The 20,640-nt window shown below is 38.4% G+C and overlaps 1 protein-coding gene across 3 annotated transcripts in view; it reads left to right on the top strand.

The window, feature by feature from the left end:
- Window positions 1-20,640, top strand: part of DCTD (dCMP deaminase) — a 59,199-nt gene that overhangs the window by 450 nt on the left and 38,109 nt on the right. For 2 of the 3 annotated variants that reach the window (XM_063156140.1, XM_063156137.1), the window contains one exon: window positions 742-786. The gene's annotated coding sequence lies outside the window, so the exon portion shown is untranslated. Of the gene's footprint in view, window positions 1-741; window positions 787-10,302; window positions 10,431-20,640 lie in introns of those variants that run through there. The other variant, XM_063156135.1, reaches the window with a different exon arrangement.

Raw genomic sequence — 20,640 nt, forward strand, 5'->3', positions numbered from 1 at the left:
CGCGCTGCCCGCCGGGCTGGGCCGGGCAGGCCCCGGCCGCGGATCCGGCCGGCGGGCAGGAGCGGGGCAAAGGCTGCGAGAGGGGCCCGCCTGCTTCCATCGAGCTGTGCCCGGGGGCTCGGCGGGCGTGGGGGCAGGAGACGGCCCCCCGCGGGGCACGGGCGGTGCCGGGCGCTCCGGCCGCGTCCCCGCAGCCTGGCGGGCCGGGAGCCCCGCGGGGACAGCAGCGCCCGGCGTGACCGACACCGGCGCGCCCCGGTCTTTGTCTGCGAGCTTGTGCGGCCCTGCACCGGGCGGCGCAGGAGACGCTGTCGCGGGGCATGTCCTGGCCCTCGGCAGCTTTGCCGCTGCCTCTCTCCATGCCCTGCGTCGGGGCGGTGTCGGGTTCCCTCTGCCCTGTTCAGGTCCCGCCAGCCTCTCTTCACATCCTTGTGAACTCTCGATAAAGTCCAGTAAGGTTCAAGGGTTCCTAAAAAGGACCTTGTTATTTAAAATACTTGAGTTCTAAATTTAAATACAAATGGGAACCCCTCTTTAACCATGGAAGTACCTAAACTTAGTGTCTTTAGCTTTGTTTTTGTGTGTTTGTTGGTTTGGGGGTTTTTTAACAGAATCATCAGTGAAGAATACGTGCGCCATGGGTGCCCCGGACTGTTGTGGCCTGAAAAGCAAGCAGCTAAATCGCATTAAGTATAGACACCAGGTGTGAGTTACTGAGTGTTTATCTCTCATTTGCCACAGGAGAAGAGTACCCCAGGCTGGTTACCATGGTTCAGCTGATAGAAGGTAACTTAATGAGCTCTATTAATTTGCATGTGTATCTGATTCCCAAGATCTGGCACCAGAAGTAGAGCATCAATGGGGGAATGTGACTCTTTAGTTTAGTAGCTAGAACTCCTAGGTAACTCAAGTCCCTGTTTCCTAGAATGTTTTATTTCTTTTCATTTAAAGTTACCGGTTTTAAGTGACAAGATTTTCCTGGGATAGGAAGTCTCAAACCCAGAGCTGGTTTTGTGGTGGTTTTTTTTTTTGTTTGTTTGGGGCTTTTTGTTTGGGTTTTTTTTTTGTTTTGTTTTGTTGTTGGGGTTTATTTTGGTTTTGGGGGCGTTTTGTTTTGGTTTTGGGTTTTTTTAATGTCTGTTTATCTTCTCCATTATAGCTTTCTAGTATTCAGGTCTATAAATTATTCTTCTAGGGCAATTTACACTTATTAAGTACTGGACTTGTTCTGTGCATAACAAGTTTTTGGATTCCACTTCAGAGGCCACATATCTGATAAGCATTGAAGTAACTCATTTACAGCTATCTAAGTCCTACTGTTGGGTCTGCTGCTAAATAGAAAAATGTACCAGCAAGATATTATTTTAATTTAGCTAATTGCCTGTCTGGTACAGATAAGTTCTGCATTTTATTATTTTATTCTGCAATCTTGTCTCCAAATGACCCATATGCCTCCCTCCCCCAGACTTTTTTGAAGATTTTGATGTCTAAGGTAATGTGCAGTGAAACTGTACATTAACTGTACTTCATACATGAAATAAGGTCCTGGTAGTAAACAGTGGAGAAAAACTGATCTGTGCTAACTTCTGGATATCCATAAGCGTTGAGCTGCTTAGGGAATGCAGCAGGATCATTGGCTGTTAAAGAGACAGATGCATTTCTTTTCATTGACAGTATTGTTTCAATGAGCTTTTTGATTTTTGAGGGCCAGTTTTCTTGTCCATCAGTAAAAACATTTACCAAGCATTTAGTTTGTGTCCTTTTAAACATACTCAATTTTATAATTTGTTTATAAGTGTTGCCCTATAGTGAGAAGTTACATGTGGCAGTTGTGGGACAGGATAAACTGAATTTCCTTTTCTGTTTTAATCTGCATTATCAATAAGACACTTCAATATGTAAGTTGATAAAAATCTATGGAGGATATACATTTCTTTCTGAAACCAACTGCCAGTTACTGATCTTTGGCATTTCCCAGGAACTTTTATAACAATATAGCCTTTTTCATCTTGAAAAAGAAGGCCTGTTATACAGCAGCACTCCGGTACTCCTAGTTCCTAAATAATTCACACAGAAGAAAGAATAAAATTAGAAAATCTGTTATACCAAGACAAAACTGGAACATCATTTGTGTCAATACTTCCTCAGCAGGCAGTCATGGCACCTGAGGGAATATTCAGCTCCTACTCTCTGTCACCACCAAGGCAGGTGGACACACATCTTTGATTTTTGCTCAGATGAGATCCACATGGGTGTGGATCTGAGTTATAACCATCTTTACCAATGTAATACTTCTCATAAGACATCAAGATTTTAATTCTCCTAAATAAATGGAAATTGTAGTTCTTAGATTTTGGAAGTGAACGCACTGAAGTCATTGCATAGTTGTCTAATTTTTAAATATATGCTTGTGTGTCTGTATACAGATGTGCTTACGCTGAAGTATAAACTGCTGCGTGGTGTTAGGCTCACCCCTTCCTCCCTCTATTTTCCATTGTTTGAGTACTTCATTGTGTTTCCCTCCATTGTTAGAGTTTACAGTCCAGAATGCTGGTTTAGGGCTACTTAGGCATGACAGTGCTTGACATCAGATGGACAAAAAGTAGGTGTTGTTTGTGTAAACAGACCTTTAATATTGCCAGTGAGAACATATGGCTTTTTGAAGGTATTTTTTCAAGTGTACCTCCTGCATTTCAACTGATAACCTGCCTAGCATGTTGTGCTGACATTGTCAGCTGACAGCATACCACAGATTGTTTGGCTTAATTACATAAGACAGCATAGTTCAAAAGATGTAAGCATGCTTTATTCAAAACACAGAAGGGCTCATATGAATGAGGTGTCCAAAAGCACAAAACAATCTAGCTATGGCATGATTTAAGTATCAGAAAATATGATGGATAACAAGAGGAAATCAATGTGAAAGAGCTTATCATTCCTGTATTTTGCTTTGCATATGCATGTTTAAATGGCCTGAAGAAATTCCCATGGTAAGTAGTGCATAGTTAAGGAATGGAGCTAAAGGGAATTAGAATCATAACTAGAAGAAAAAATGTTTTGTGTTGACTAGAAGAAAAAAAGGCTTTGTGAAAATTCAGAATACAAGTATGGAAATGTATCCAAAGGAAGTCTTCAAAGGCCTGTACTTGTATCCTGTCACATAACAAGAAACATACCCACTCCAGTCATTGCTAATGTAGTTAATGTCCTGATACTCCCTGCTTGCTGCTTCTTTCATAATAAGGCTGTCCCTGGAACTGACTGTGATCAAATAAACCTGTGTTTGTACCTCGTCCTTCCCTAATAGGAGACTCCTCTAATTTGATGATCCACTGGAGTGTGATCCCTGGTGAAATGTACAGCTGTTACAGCTCTGACTTCGACTATCCACAAATGGCTCTGAAGCAGGAGCTGCAGCAGATTCCCTGAAAATTTCCATAGCTCAGCTTTCACTGCTTGCACACAGATTTTGAGTATAGAATGAATTGTGAAGTATGGCAACAGAATTAATTTCTAGAAGCATCTGACAAAAATATTTAAATATATATATTGGTTACTTTGGGGTTTTTTTTGAACAATTAAACCACCAAATATGTTCCATGAGTCTGACTTCTGTCACATGTAGCAACTGTAGAACTCTAAAAAGTGATCCATATTTTCAGCATTATAAATATTTATTTAATAATGGTAAATTTTATCTGACAGCTATGGTTTCAAAGAAGAAAGCACACATGAAAAATTCTCTCATATACAGTGAGATTTTTACTTTTTAAAAGTGTTTAAAAAGTCCTGCAAAGAAAAACTGTGTACATGCATGAGGGAGGAAAGGAGGAGGAGTGCTGCTTTTACTGTTGTCACCTTCTGATGCATGTATACATCTGACAGTAAAAGATCTCTGAATAATACTGTTTCTGGTTGAATTTATGATGAAGCTCTGCAGAATCGATGGAGCCAGATAATGTTTATGCTTATCCAGCTTTTCTTGTTATTCCAAAGCCTGCTCTATCCACTTACATCCATTTGAACAGCTTGCTGCTTAGACAGTTCTACAGAGATTTCCCAGCGTATCAGTGAAAAAAGACTATGCCAGGTTCTGCTTCAAATTAATATACTAGCCCTTTTTTTCCCAGAATTTTGGCCTCTTCTTTTTTTTTTTTTTTTTTTTTTTTTTTTGGTTTCAGGCATGCACAGGAGAAAATACTGAGCAATCACATGTTTTCAGTCATAATATGAATCTGAAAGTAAGCACAGAGAATGATTTTAAATTGGTGTTAGTCTGATTAAAAGTTTAGAGTAGAAAATTAGAAGTTTAGAATGGAAATGATACGAGCTTTGCCTCAAAGTTAGCTATGGAAATGTGAGCAACATTTTCATGGTAAAATCTTCTCAAACTCACCTCAAGCCACTCATTAAACTGATTTAACATTCCATTCTGTTAAGTCTGATTCATACTGCTGAAATTTCTGTGGACAAAGAGAAAAGAAGATGGAGAATTTTGGTTGTTCCAAAGTCCCTGGAACTGATGAGGTTCAAATTATTGTCTGATGCATATTCCCAAAAGATTCTTGATGCAGTTTTGGTATTAAACCTCCCATAGTAACAGTCTCACTGTATCTTTTGTGTATTTCTGATACTTGTACACACATTTAGGTTTCCTACATTTCGTCATGTCTGTGGAATTACTCTGTATATTCAGTGCTGCCTAATGGCTTTGGAAAACCACTAAGCATGTCTGGTTAGCCAGGAAGGGTCCCAAGAGCCTGGTCTTCTCTTTTGGCCACATGTAAGAAAGAAGCTGGCCAGCAATAGAGGATTACTGCTGATTGGCATGAAGGGAAGAATGAAGGAACTTCTCAGTAACAGCTCCTTTGGCAGTGAACAACATTAATTTCTTGAAGTATTTAAGATGTTTTATGAAGCAGTATGCAAGGGCACAGGTTTACAGAGCTAATGCTTTGAACAGTTCCTCTCTACTATTGCAAAGAGGTAAGTGTTCCCACCTCAGCCAGAGGAAAGCACTTAGTGTGCATTTTCTGTGTTGTATCTAAGGGGGGAAACAGATGAAACATGAAATGTCATGTTTTAGCATCCTGAAGTACTTTTCTTCTCTGTGTTATCTGTGTACTTTCAGGAACACTGTGCAGTGAATGAAGTAGACTGGACTAATGGGGTATTTAACATGTGCATTACAAAATTAAAAATTATTCTTTGACTGATGGAGATGCTTAGGGAACCTTTCTTCTAACAAATGAAAGATTGTATTTTAAATGCAAAGAAGTATGGACTTGTGAAACTAATGTAAAAAAAAGTGTTTCTTTTCCCCTTTACCCACTTTTCATCTCTTCTTCCCCTCAAAAATAGTTTCTTTGCATGAGTCTGAAGTATTTTGATGTCTGACTTAGCCAATACAAAAGAACCTCAATCCTATCTTATTGCCAAGTGAGGCTAAAATCCATGCTGCAAAAATGAAATCAGTCTATTCAAATTTATAACAAAAATGGAACTGATCCATCAATACCATGATTTAGCACTTCTAGACTGCTAGAGATGTTGCTGATTTGTATGAATCATTCTGTGGCAATTTTCATTCTAATCTAGTTATCCAAAACCCAGAATCCAAATGTTTGCACTTTTTGGAGGATTGAAACAATTTGAAGAACACAGCGTGATATTATTATGTCCACTTTTCAGTGAGCATCAAAAAAAGAATTGTGTTAAGTGATATGATGGAGTAAAAAATACCCATATGAAATAGAGTAGGTATTAGAATATTGGGTGCTTTCAGCTCCTGAACTGAATCTATTGAACTAAATTATGTCAATTTTATGATTTCAGTATGTGATCTCAGAAATGCTTGGGATAAGCTTTATTATCACAAGGAAAACATTATAATTCATACAAAACCCCTTTTTTTGGTATCTTATTCCCAGGTAAAATATGTAGAAAAGTTAGCTGCACTTGTGTTTTCATAAGTGAAACACTAATAAAGAAACAGCTTCCAACATCATAAAAAGCTAACACTGAGCAAAAATTAAAAAGATATTTTGAATCTAGTCAAAGTGTGCAAAATTTAAGTATTAAATAATGCATAATCCTTGGGCTATGAAATGTCAGAGCTGTTGCTGATTACCAGCTGTTCTGTAAAGCAAAAGGATATACAGTTGATGCTTATACCAAAGGAATCACAGGGATGATGGAGGTTGGACGGGTGTCATCTGGAGGTCATCCTGTTCAATCTGATTACACAGGGCCCCCTAGAGACAATTGCCCAGAATCGTATCCAGGCATCCTTTTTAGTATCTCCAAAGATGGAGATTCCCCGGCCTCTCAGGTCAACCTGCTCCACTGCTTGGTCACGCTCACAGGAAAAAGGGGTTTCATGATGGTCAGAGGGAAACTCCTTGTCTCAGTTTGTGACCATTGCCTCTGATCCTGTCACTGAGCGCCACTGAAAAGAGCCTGGCTCCATCTTTGCATCCTCTCTTCAGGCATTTCTATACATTCATGAGATACAACTGAGCCTTTTCTTCACCAGGCTCGAGATTCCTCCTCGCTCAGTCTTTTCTCATGTGCGAGGTACTCCAGTTCCTTAATCATCCTTGTGTGGTGCTTTGCTGGACTCTTGCACAGGACAGCCCATCATGGTACACAGCATGCCAGATGTGGCCAGTGCTGGGTAGAGGACAAGAGTCACCTTCCTTGGTCACCTTGTATCACCAAGGATCACCTTGGCATGGAGTGTGTACTGGTGCATGAGGTCCTCGGGTACAGGACCTTTGTCGCAGACATTTTTTCACAGAAATCCTTTCTTTCAGATTTCTGTGTCTTCTGGAGGGCAGAGGCCTCAGAAGAGAATGTAAACAATTGTTATCAGCTGCTGTGGAATGCAATGGGATGCACCTTGATTGGCTCATTTTCTATGTTTATAATTAAGGGCCAATCACCAGTGCAAGCTAGGGGACTGAGTCCCTGGACACAACTTTGTTTTAGATTCTTTCTTTCTATTCTTGGCTCTAGCAAGCATCTAGCTAGCAGCTCTGCAACCTCTCTCTTTATTCTATTTAGTATAGTTATAATGTATTATATATTATATATCAATAAATCCAGCCTTCTGATCAAGAAACAAGATTCACCGTCTCTCTCTCACCCTCAACGACCCACTCAGGACGCAGTAATAGACCTTGCTTCTTTTTTTGTTTTGCTGAACTTCATGATATTCCTGTTTGCTCATTTCTCCACATCTTTAAGGGGTTTAAAGATTTTCAAGACTGCCTTTTAAATCAAACATACCAAACCAAAGAATCTGCTGAACTGCAAACTGGCTTCTTGAACTGTAGGCCAGAGGTGCCTGGCAAGCCAGCGACTGGATGTTTGGAATGAGCGGTGCTTTGCTTTTAGTCTCTCTAGACAATCAGAACAAGTGATAAACTGTCTCAGGATTGTGGTCTCTGCAGCTGTCAGTGGTGCTGTGGACATTGTCACTCGTAAAAGACCTTGGTTCTTTTACAGGAGCATTAATACATGACTGTACAACTCAATATGCCATGTTCAGTAATTGAAACAAATTGAAGTATGAGTGCGTTAATATAAAGAAGAAAAATGGTGTTTTCAAATACTGATACCGAAATTCTCTGATCACTTAACATGGACACATTTTTTCCCCAACATAATTGGGAAAGAAGAGCAATACTCTTATGCAGCAGCGTGCTTTCTGCTCCAGGAATACAGAAACAATAAGTTTGGGCTTTCTTTTAGATTGCATAATTAGGACTTCCATCCCAAGGAAATAAAGTGGAGCATATCTTCAAAATGCAGAACGAGGTACAACTTCCATCTAGTTTCACCCCCTCTACTTAAACCAGGATTCATGGTGATTTTGATCTATCACTGATGGTCACTGTGCCCCCAGTATGTACTGTCATACATATACCAAGCTTCTGCTCCCTTCTCTGGAGACCCCCACACCCCCACTTCTTGGAAGAGTCTTGTACGTGGCTGTAGTCCCTCTCTCCCTGTTGCTGTCACAGGCGGCAAAGGACCATGCTGCCAACAGTGACATCTGCTGTTCGAGTTAGTGCCTGGGGCTGGCATTTAAGCCGTTCCACTCAGCCAGAAAAATAGAGTCCAAGTCAAACCAGGAGTTCTTAGCCTGGGTTCTGCTCGGGAAGGGCGCTGAGTGGAGGGCAATATGCTGCACATGCTGCAGTGGCCTCAGAACAGCACCAATAGCCCCTCTAGAGCTGGAAGGAGACTCGGTGGTTCCATGGATTTCAAGAAGCATTTGGACAACACTCCCAGATGCATAAGGTGATTCTTGGGGTTGTCCTGTGCGGGGCCAGCAGCTGGAGTCAATGATCCTTGTGAGTACTTTCCAACTCAGCTTATTCTATGACTCTAAGGAGCAGCAACTGGAGATTGAGGGCTGTAGACACCCTTCCCTTTGGTGTGCCTTCTACCCTGTTTTCAGGGAAGGAGCTGTTCTCAAGCTACCTGTGACATTGCTAATCACAGGTGCCAAGATCCTGTTAAGAGAAAACAAAGATCTGTCCAATGAAAACCAGATTTTAAAAATTTTAGATGGTTTTCATAGATCGTGGGCAATCTAACACAAGATTGTTTTGTTTTATTTTGGGTAGAAGAGGCAAGGAAATACCCTGAGGCAAGGAAGGAGAAGATAATGTGTTGTTTATGAAAAGAGATTTTCTTGAATGAAGTAAATCCTTAAATCATGTTTCAGAAAACAAAAGATAGAATAAAAATCTCAAAAGCACATATATGCACATTTTGTGTCCATAATACCACATGAAAGAGTAATACTTTTATATATTTATCTTTAAGACCTCTTTTTTGATGTATCAGCATAAATGAAGAAAAACTGAAAATAGATAAAACTTTCCCACTGTAGTGAACTTGCAGTGATGTTCCTGCCTGTAATCCTATAAGGCAAGAAAGAAAGGATAATGATACACTGCCCTTTAATGTAGCAGAGTTTACAGTAACACATTCACAGTATTCCACATCTGTGCAATATACTTCTCTAGCAGTCTCATTTTAATAATATATTCTGATCCATTAAACTCGCTCTGGTGAGCTTGCAGTGAACCATGACATTTCCAAATCAAAGTAAAATAAAAAAAACAGACTGAAGAGCTAAAGTTCTTTTTCATAACCTTTTACTTATTTACAGAGGATTCATATGTTTAAAGATACAAAACCATAATGACAGAATAATTATGAGGTTTTGTCATGTCATGTTTTTTTGAAACCATGTCAAACACTGAACTGAAGGACCTGCAGAAAACTAAGAAATAGCAAAAGTGAATAAAACCAAAGCCAAGCTATGATGGATGAAGGACAAAGGGTAATGAATCCATCAAAACTTTGTTTTGTCTGCTGCAGTACCTGACAGTTGATACTTCTGCAGCACCCAGCAAAGTCCTGCTAGTCCAGTGATCTCAGTTCTTAACCTGATCCCATATTCCTGATGGCATCCAGCCTGGGTGCAGCACAAACAGTGTCACTTCCAGGATATGACAGGGCATCTTCACCTCTGGAAAGCCTTGCTTTTCCTGGCCAACACTGGGATATAATCCACTTGGATTGTTATTTGGATGATTTCTGAAATCTGAGATTATCGCAATGTGTCGTTAGGCTATTATTATTTTTAATGAGTACCTCTATAAGCAAATTGTTCTGGGACAAGTCACAGGAGCAGACTTTCTTGAAAGCAGCCATGTAACCAGTAGGAGGAAAACTACATTGCTAAACCAAGCAAGGGTAATGGAATACCAAACCAAATAGGAGGGTTGCCTTCAAATAATTTCAAGAAACCCAAAGAGCTGAGTGTTAGTAACTGTTGAATTTTTAATTGAAACAAATCAAGCAGGGGATTTTTACATCCTAAAACCTCCATAGATTTAAATTTATATGTACCAGAATTAAGCAGAGCTATACCATTTCCATCACAGAATTTTTCACTCTTGTATTTTATCAAATGTGTTTAAATCTCATCCTGAAAAAGTGGAAATGAATATTTCTATTTTGCAAGTGTACATAATATGATCAAATAATTTTTTTCATCTCTTCGTTGATAAGTTTTCCCTGTAAAGCCCACTTCCCAATCACTTAATAATTTTAATTTTTCTCTTCTCTCCACTCCAGATAAAGGAGCTCTTTTCTCTTTGAAATGTCAGAAATAGAACTAACACCCCATCAGTAGTTGCACTAATACCAGATACAGAGATAGGAAGCATCTATCCCCCTCTGCAACAGTTTCCATTTTATTTTGCCACAGACTGGATTAATTCCTTCTGTTACACCACGTCATTGGGATGAGCTTGTGTCTGAAAATTGCTGCTGTGACTGAAGCTCCTCTTCTGAGACAGATTCCCAGGACAAAGGGCACCCTCCTCTACTGATAACCTGCACAAGTAACACAATTTCTTTTCCTATTGAATCCCTATTGTTTTCTTTTGACGTCATATTCCAAAGTTCAGCCCATTCCAGTGCCATCTCCCACTTTTTCATAATTTATTGTCAGGTGGTATTTTATTTGCATCATTTATTAATATTTAATGTGCCTTTTGCCCAGCTACAAGACAGAAGTATTTCTTGGCCATGTCTGGTTTTGTTTTCTCTACATTATGTCTTATTATCTTGTTGTTATCCATGAATGGAACAAAATCTCTTGTGATACCACAATGTGAAAAACTAAACTACACAAAGTCAAAATACAGGACTCAAAGTAGGCCTCTGTTTTTGAGCTCTGATGCCATCACAATTATTCTGAGGAAGCTGACATACATTTTCAAGTTTTCCAAGCAAGGATTTGTATATACCTTTATTTTATTTGAAAGCATTTTGATTTAATTCAGGTAGTATTAAAAATATTTTTAAGAGATTCTTATTATTTTTTCACAAATTTTAGTATAATCTTAATACCATCCATTAATCTTAAAATCCATAAACTTTCTCTAGAATGGCCCTGCAATTTTCTGTGATATTTTAAAAATAAGGGCTAATAGTTATAGCAATAACAACAAAAATATCATCAAGACCTTACTTCAGCCCTACTGATCTTGCTTTATGTCACTGACAATTTATTTCACAATGTGTAATTTTTGACTAACCACAAAATAATTTGAACTTTTTATTAGGTAGTCTAGAATTGTTTTGTAAAGATATAATAATTTTTGGTTTATAAAGTAAGTTTGCAGCCCAAAAAAAAACAGAATCAAAAAACCCTGGGCTTAGAGAAATTCAGTAATCTTAAGTTTGTTTTGCTGAGGGCCCCTTTAACATTTTGACAAATCTGGACAATTTTAATTTCCCATCTATTCCTAGATGGGCCTTCCTGTCCTCAGCCCTGAACCCTGCCTCCTTTCCAGAAAATTGCAGGGACAGCTTGACAAATTGAGGCAAGATAAAGATTTGGCATCCCTGCTCTGAGTCCCCATCTGCCTGGAAGAGCTATGGTAAGAGCACAGAAATGGACATAACCCTTTACTGCAGCATATCATTTTCTGGACATTTTTCTGCCATATGAGGTTGTGATTTATGGCTCAAATTAATGAACACACACTCCCACCTTCCCCAGGGGTTTTGGGGTGTTTTGGAGCCACAAGTCTGTGGCATTGGGAAGCTGCAGACCCTTGATTTCAGTAGGAGCAACACCTGGACCTCTCCTTCCTGCTGAGAGCACTGGGAACAGCAGGAGGATTTTTGTCTCCTGGACTGGAGAAAGTGACCCCAGCAGCCAGGCTGCACTGCTTCACTGGATGGGCCTGGCTGGCTGCATCCTGATCCTCCCACAATCAGCAGAGCTTTAAGTAGGGAGGATTTTGTCACACTTCTTCTCTTTCAGCAAAGCAGGCTAATAGGACTTTTATGGCTCAAGGTTTCTGATTTTCTACAGTCACAGGCAGACATTACAACAGGGAATAAGATTATTGTGATCTACTTTCAAATTTCTTTTCAAACCACTAATCCAGGTACTTGAGAAATACTGCTCAATATCTGATACTACTACTACTACTACTACTGCTATTACTACCACTACTACTACTACTAATAATAATATCATCATCATCATCATCATCATCATCATCATTTGGAAGGCTCTAAAAGAAAGTATATGTCAAAAATGTAGGAAGGGGATGCATCAGAACCAGTTCTCTTAGTACATTAATTATTGCACTCAAATCAACGTATTATTATTATTATTTTGCCCAAGTTTATATTATTACATCCAGAGGGGAAACAAGTGTCACAAGCAGGTGAGCAAAAGGTTTCTCCTAGCAGGATCAAACTGCGAAGAGCTAGAGATCTACAGTGTTTCCAAAGGTTTGAGGCACTTGCAAAATTCAGTCTTTCTAACTGCCTACACAGAAAAGTTTTCAAATCTGTTTGCATGCTTAAGATTTAATCTAAAAAGATTAGATTTTTTTTTTGTGCTGTGATCACATGGGGATAACAGAACACATACATGCAAATACAGTACAGCATTTGGAAGTGCTGAGCCTTGTGAATCAGCAGAAGCTTGGAAACTTAGCAAAAGATGATTTTAAGTTAAATGGCAAAAATAATGGTAAGTGTATAAATGTATAATTTGACAATACATTAGGTTTTGCTATTCTCTGCTAAGAATGATACCTTTAATCTCTTGCTGCATTCAAACATTTATTTGACAAGCATAAGTACAAATTTTTTCATAAATATTACAAAAATTGTGTCAAATAAAAATATTGTTGCCATGGGACAAAACTTTAGATGATATATGCAGAAGTTACAGTAGCATCCAGGAGTTCATATTTTGTAGCCATATACATTAGGGAAAACCTGTATTAACAGTTAGCATTTTTTTTTTCCTCAGCAAAATGCGTTCAAAATATTTACTAATTAAAACCTTTATATCTTTTAGACAGCAAAAGTGCTTTTTCCAACCTGCAACAGCTATGTAACTTATTTTATTAGTGGTTTGGTAATAAAGTCAGATAAACCTTTGATTTAATAATTAGCATTTATAGAGTGCTTTCTCTTCAGAGCACTTTGCGAACATTAACTAATTAATTCTTGCAACTGACTCTCCTGTAATTTGGAGAAGCCAGTATGTTCATAGACATTTGCCTATGGTAAGGGGAAGAAAGAATTATTTCAGACATGTTATGCCTTAAGACATATAAATTAAGTTATTCACTTAAGTTCATGAAGATGGAAACATTGTCAGAGTAGGAACTGAAATTAAATTATTGTGGTTTAATCTGGCAGGCAGCTGAACACCACACAGCTGTTTGCTCACTGTCCCCCTGCCACTGGAATAGGGAAGAGAACTGGGGGGGGGGGGAAGCTAAAATTAATGGGTTGAGATAAAGACAATTTAATAAAACAGAAAAGAAAGGAATAATGGTGATTGTGATGATGATGATGATGATGATGATGGTAATAATTATTATAGAAAGAGAATTGGAATATACAAATCAAGTGGTGCACAATGCAATTTCTCACCACCCACTGACAGATGTTCCCAAGCAGTGACCCCTGGCCACCTTTCCCCCTGGTTTATATACTGAGCACTCTGGAACTCCCATACCTGTCCCTCTAGGATTGAGGTTGGTTTTCCTCATGTCCTCTCTGAATTCATGCAGATAAAGCCACGGCGTGACCCATGGTGTGTAGTCACTCTGTCCTCTCTCTTGAGCAGAGTCCTTGTAGCTGAGATACTGGTCTGTAGTGGTGGGAGTAGAATATATGAATAGCTGGAATTCACAGGACAGGTTTTTGGGCGGTTTCTCCACAGCTGAGGCATAGGTCCATAATGAGGCAGGGATACTTTCTTCATAGTGCCAGAGCTGGACAGCCAATTCACCCACTGTTTGTCCCTCTCTGTCTCTCTGTGTCATTACTGACAATGAGTTGGCATACGATGGTGTTGGGCTCGATATGAGCCCATCTTCCACATGCACCTTTCTCCATTCTTCTTGAAGAGATACCTTTCCCTAGGGCCTGACAGGTGTCAGCTCCAGAAGCTGAACACTTGTGTCCCTTTTCCTACTGCATTATCAATGCCCTCTTCCCTAGAAAAGGATCCCAGCTGTTTGGCTTTCCTACCTTCTAATTTCAGGGTTATCTCCACAGCAAAGCTGTGAGGTGACAAGTACTCACCTGGATGATGGCTGAAATCTTTTCACATATCTCACATCTGACTTGGGGATAGGTTGCCCTCTCCTTTATGTGTTCTGCATCTTCTTTCTCATGTTCTCCTGATGGTCCTGCTCTCAAGTAGTCTGCTTGTCACTTCTGCCCTTAGTAAGGGAAGAATTTCTTCCTTTTCTAGATAAGTTGACTTTTGCTTCCAACATTTCTACTTGTCTGTTGGGCAACTGATTATGGCAAAGGTTGGTTCAATAGTTCAGCTGCAGTGCTTGTCGTGGAGGTTGGAGTAGCTGTGTCAGTCACTGGGGTTGGAGTAGCTACATGCCTGTGTCTACTCAAGCCTGTCAGGGGGCTTGGAGTAGCTGTAGTGCATGTTGCAGGTGTTGGAGTAGCTGTAGTGCAGGTTGCAGGTGTTGGAGCAGCTGTAGTGCATGTTGCAGGTGTTGGAGTAGCTGTAGTGCAGGTTGCAGGTGTTGGAGTAGCTGCAATACCTGTTGTTTTCTCATCAGTTGCAAACACTTTCTTTTCCCCTTGCATGTGCTGAGTAGCCTTGAGCAGGGCTTGGTTGGGCCAGTCCCCAGCATGTTGCAGTGATTTGTGTCTCTCTGGAATGGTCAGGGTGATGGCATAATTTCCCCAAATATTTTACTAACTATTCAGTATTCTCCACTGATTCAGAAATGAAGTTCTGAAACATTGGAGGTTTGCACTGTCCGAGGTACTGGCTCTGACTATCCAGCCTTGGGGTAGATCTCTGAGTGGTATTCTTAAACAGTTGTTTCAACATGCCCTGAAACATATTCAGGAGTAGGAGACGTATCAACAGGAATATGCTGGTTTGAACATCCTGAGGATATAAAAATTTTTCAAGAGCTGTTTTAACTAGCTTGGAGGAGAATGGGAAGGTGAAGGAGAAAGGGAAGGTGGAGGAGCAAAGGAAAGTATCCTCCCTTGTGTTCCCCACAGATTAGCACTCTGAGTTGAAGAGGTAAAGAGTGTCATTATTAATAATTAATAGTTCTGAGATGGCTCCCAAAGTACTGAGATGATGGTAATGCTGAGTAAAAATACTAGATGAGTTTCATGGCCAGTAATTTTATCCTATCATAAGCCAGTCTTACAAAGTACAACAAAATTAAACCCTTAATCCAGGCCCCAGAGGTGATAAACAGCATGACAGGGAGCATACACAGCAAATAAAGTGTTACATAAGACAACCCTGAGAACAAGTGCAACAGCTCTTATAGGAATTAAGTCAACATGGTGACCAGCAATGATAAATCAATTTCATAAATGCTTATAGCAAATTTGCTTTAACATTTAACATTTATTTTTGTAAGAGTGGAATATTGTTTGTTCCCTTTCTTTCCTATGGATTTATTGATTTGGGGCCTACAATAATGCAGTTTTCCTGTTTATTGCATCCCATCTAGCCACTATGTTTTACTGCATTTTACCCATATGATAGGTATGTAGATCTTTGTATGTTGAAAGTGTTATTAGGAGAGCACAAGCTGCAAGAAGGCTGTGTCATGGCCTTGATGGTATCAGAGGGTAATGAGGAGTCATTTGCAGGTTTTTGACTCAGCAAGGCAAGTAAGGTCTCTTGGTTCATAGGCTTTAGGAAATTTCCTGAAATTAAGATAGTGTTTTTACAGAAAATAAAGGCCATTAATAAAATTTCAAAATTAATGGCTTCTTTTCAGTGAAATGTAGAATTCCATCATGTATGAAGGTCCAGTTTTTTATCATTTTTTGGTTTTGCTAAATGTTTTGACAAACTAATTAATATTAATATTAGTTTGTCAGATTTTGTAAGTGTATTATTTTTTGTGTGATTAAATCTTAAACTAGAAATTAATTGTATTACTGCTGTGCATCAATTTCTCTTCAACAAACATTTGAAAAAGCCTAGAAACTTCATGATGTTTTTAATAGCTCAACCAAGTTTTCATATATCATGTATCTTCTTTGAGCAAGAAAAACAGAGTGAAACAGCACCAGAGAGATATCTGCTAGTGCACACTTCATCATTATATTCAGATAAACAATACAATTAAATAATGTAGGAGGTTTGTGAAGATTAGAGCATTAGGGGCTGAGAACCCCTTGGTGATCGGCTATTTGTTAAGTATTGAAGAGTAACTTTTTGTGATTCTGTTTCTGTACGCTGAGCCTGTCAAGTGGAGACTACTAGAAAACAGAGCAGTGCTGTGTTTTGCAATTGTTGTGCCAAGCACTATTTCTCTATGGAAATGAACAGATTTTTTTTTAATTTGCTACTTTATTGTATTTATAATTAGCCGTCTGGAAAAAAAGTTCCCTTTTAGCATCTGCAGTGACGCATTGATTCTTTCATTACAGCAAATATACATGACCCCCGGTGTTCAACTGTAAACAATAATAGTTACTGGCTTCATTAGGAAGCTAGCAGATGGCTTGTAAGTTCTCATGGTAGCATTTATCCATTTGAGGCTTGCAGCGTGCAAATGTTTGTCTTTTAAACAGGATAAAACAATGTAAAAGGGAATCTGTGCTTTGTTTTTATTAGTAGCAATTCATTTGTTTTGCAGATTTGAATAAGTATCTGAGTGCACTGTCAATATTTCCTGGCTGCAGGTAAAATACTCTCTGGGCCCTACCTCTGCCTCTGTGCCATTTTCTGTACCAGAAGAAATGAGGCTAAATACCACTTCCAGAGCTTTGACAGAGATGTATTTTTCTTAGCAGAATTCATGCTATAAACCCAACCCTGTATCCTTTCTCCTTTCTTTTTTCCTTCCCCTTCCCCTTCCCAGTGGTGCCCTCTGGGGTACTGGTACTGCCCCCAGTTTACCCTACGCAGGCTGGGGATCTGGCCATGACAGTCATTACTGCCCTTTTGTTATTCCAAAGCATTTACAGAGCCAAATTTTTGTTCCCAGCTTTGGAATACCTGATGAATAACAGCTCATTTACTGTCATCACCAGTCTGGTGCCTGGAGTGTGATGAACTTCAGGGTGCTTCCCAGATAGGCTGCAGGCAGTTGCAATGATTGTCAAACATAACTGCCACATTTATTATCTCAATAGCCAGAGCTATCTGAAGACCAGTTAATATTCAATAAAATTTAGTAGAGCACAGTAGCACTTTTAAAGCAGAGCAGTGTGTGAGCATTTGATGGCTTTTCCTGTAGCGCAAATACAGCTCAGACTCTCATTACTCTTCTCACATACTCAGTTTTGTTGGTAGCTGGAATCAAGCTCCATTATCAAGATGCAGAAGCAGGAGTCTCATATTAAATATGCTGTTAAATACCTTCAGTTGTTTTTGAAAGCACAGATATGTGGTGGTGCAAACTCCCTCAAAGAGCTGCACCACTGCATTACAACTGGATCTGCAGATGGAGAAGCCAATAATTACTTCATACTTTGTGTTCATTCAGTATTGGCTGCTCATAGTTTCTTCACATAAGCATTTGGCAGTTGGTTTTTACAGTATGAAGGTAAAAATCAGCCATTTGTTTCAGAAAGGACCATCAAAAATTAGAAACTTTTTGTAGGAAAAATCTTCTTTTGAGGGTTTAAATGAACCTGACTGCCTGGGTGTCATGTTTCCTTTTTGTACAATAAAGGCATGAGTATCAAGAAGGGAATTTTGAGTAAGCAATGGTGTAAAATTCTTTAGGGTTTCATATTGTATTTTCATGTTTTATATACAGTTTTAAAATTACTTTTGTTTGGAGGGACATCTGTACCCTCAAAGAGATATTGGAATTTTGCTTTCAGAGCATGTATCTTCACTTTTTATTGTCTTTGTTTTATTAAAAATAGTATTTGCATAAAAAACTTACTTTCTTCTAAGCACATCTGCTCTTGCTTCTACCTCACCTAAAGATCTAACCCTTCGCATGTGATATCTACAATGAAGAATAAGCAGCAGGAGCTGATGAGCTTTCAAGAAATAAAGATCCTATTTTCATGCAAATGTACTAGTAATTAAAATCGTTGGGAGAAAAGAAAAAGGCAACTCAATATGTAATACATTCAAATTTAATTTGAAGTATAATAGTTTTAAACTTTTCCATAAGAGCACCCAGATTCTTTAAGTGGTTTCATTTTGAGAACAGTAATAATTGTCATTCAGATTAATGGGTTAGATTTTCTTCTCAAAAGACACCTTTAAAAAAAGTTTTGGGGTAATAGTAAGAAGTTTTAAAGGTTGTGGGGTTTTTCCCTGTGGTTTGAAATAAAGTTAAATTCCTAAGTGAACTGAACTGCCATTCAAGCCTGTGGGTGAAGTATGGCTGTACTTAAACATTCAGCCTAAGGCCTACTACAAGCCCAACATGACTTCCACTACAGAAAGTATGTCAAGCTGTACCTTCAGCATTTACTGTTGTCATTAACCATCTCATTTTCCTGAAGGAAGCAGTTTATTGAAAAACAAAAACTGTTTTTATTAAGTTTTACCATTCCTTTCAACCACTTCAAATCTTACAGATTCAAGGAGAAGATACTTTGTTGTAGTAAGGCATTCCATTATTCTATCCTTTAAAAATTACTGCAGGAGTTCAGAGAGAATCAACTTATACCTCAGTGAGACTTAACTTACACTATTTCTCTTCTCTTCTGAAATGCGAGATCTTGAGCATTCTTTATTCTCATGACACATGAGCAAAATTCCTAATAAAATAAAAGCATTGCCTAAACGTGGGACCCAGTCCATTCATCTTTGAAGCTCTAAGGCTGCAAGGTTCAAATGCATAAACAACTTCTGCCATTTTATCTTATGATATTCAAATTCCTTACTTTGTATATGGAACTAGTCACAGCTCCCAAGTGATATGTGCGTCTTTACTGATTAGAAATAAGTTTACTTCTGATGGTTTGGAAAGGCTGGGCATTTTACATATATATATTATTGTGCATATATATATATTATATATATATAAAGCTACATAATTTAAATCTCATAAAATAAAGAAGTGAGGTATTGATGATTTATTGATTAATGCTTACATTTGGATGATGTGGATCAGGAGCTAGTAAATAATGTAAGATCACCATATAGACCATAGCTGATGACCATTTACTTACAAATGAGCTACCAGTAAGTACACATAATATATTAATTATTTTTAATATAATAAAATAAAGCAAGGAACTCACAGTAAGTCTTTTTTTTTTTATAGTACCGTGATGAGATTGCTTCCATTTCTGCTTCTACTCTCATTTCATTTTCATAGCTTCACTCAGTACATTCCTATTAAATATATTATTGTATTTCTTCCAACTTAGTAGAAATACTTATAAAAAAATTCTGGATGTCTTGAAAGCTTCATAAAGCAAACAATTAAATGGAAAATTGTCCAGAACAGGATCCCAAGAAATTATTCTCAAATGCATTGGGCCTATTTGTATTCATCATTGTACTCACCAAGAGTAGGGATAATGCCCCTGATGCCAGTTGTGCTAACTGCAGATTGCTCTATTTTACATATTCTACCAAAAAAGGTTATTAGTATTAAAAATGAGCATTCAAAAGTTATAAGCTGAAAATATTATGAAGTGTTAGGAGATTGCTTTAAGCAGGTATAGTTTGCATATTAATGTGTGGATACAAAATCTGGAAACCTACCAAAGGTGGATATCTGAAAGTCTTTGAGGAAAAACTCCTTATGAAAATATTAGATATTAAGTATAGATCTAAGATTCATCAGAACATTTGACAGCACCTTTATATTACCATCACCCAGTAAGATGATGAAAATATCTAAAATGTTAAGAGTTAAGCAAGAACAGCCACAGGCTAATTCAAAAGAATCATAAAAGAATACCATGAGCATTGTCCATATCCACTTAGATAGGTTTAACAACACAGAGGAACAAAAAAAGGCCAACACAAAATGGGTCAGCATGGCAGAGATTAGTTCATGCCCTTGCTGTGAGAAGGATTCAGATGGGACAAGGAAAATGTTTATTTTCTTCTCAGTACCCTGATCTCCAGCAAAAACACCTGTCAGGAAGGATCCCTCACAATCACTGCTTTCAATCCCATTTTCTCCATAGGTATCTGACATCAGTAGTAAAATACTGCTCTATGTAGTGAAGGTTAGAACTCACTGTGAAAAAAAGATCTATTCTATTCTATTCTATTCTATTCTATTCTATTCTATTCTATTCTATTCTATTCTATTCTATTCTATTCTATTCTATTCTATTCTATTCTATTCTATTCTATTAATTTTCTTATGCTGCATTTAATATCTTGGTATTTGAATTCTTTCAATAATGAGGTATGGTATCATTTAACCTCTGGCCTAAAAATACTGAGGAAATATATATGCATAATTTTGGTTTGTGTCATTGAGGAAGGGTCTGTTTTATAGTGTAGTTGGTCTTGCAGATGAAGCAGAAGGTAGTGATCAGGTGTGATTGTCTTTTTTCTCTGCAAGAATTGATTCTATTTTTGTTTCTTTCTCCTATGTCTCTCCCTCCAGAATTTTG

Source organism: Melospiza melodia, chromosome 5, assembly GCF_035770615.1.
Source record: "Melospiza melodia melodia isolate bMelMel2 chromosome 5, bMelMel2.pri, whole genome shotgun sequence".
Lineage (NCBI taxonomy): Eukaryota > Metazoa > Chordata > Aves > Passeriformes > Passerellidae > Melospiza > Melospiza melodia.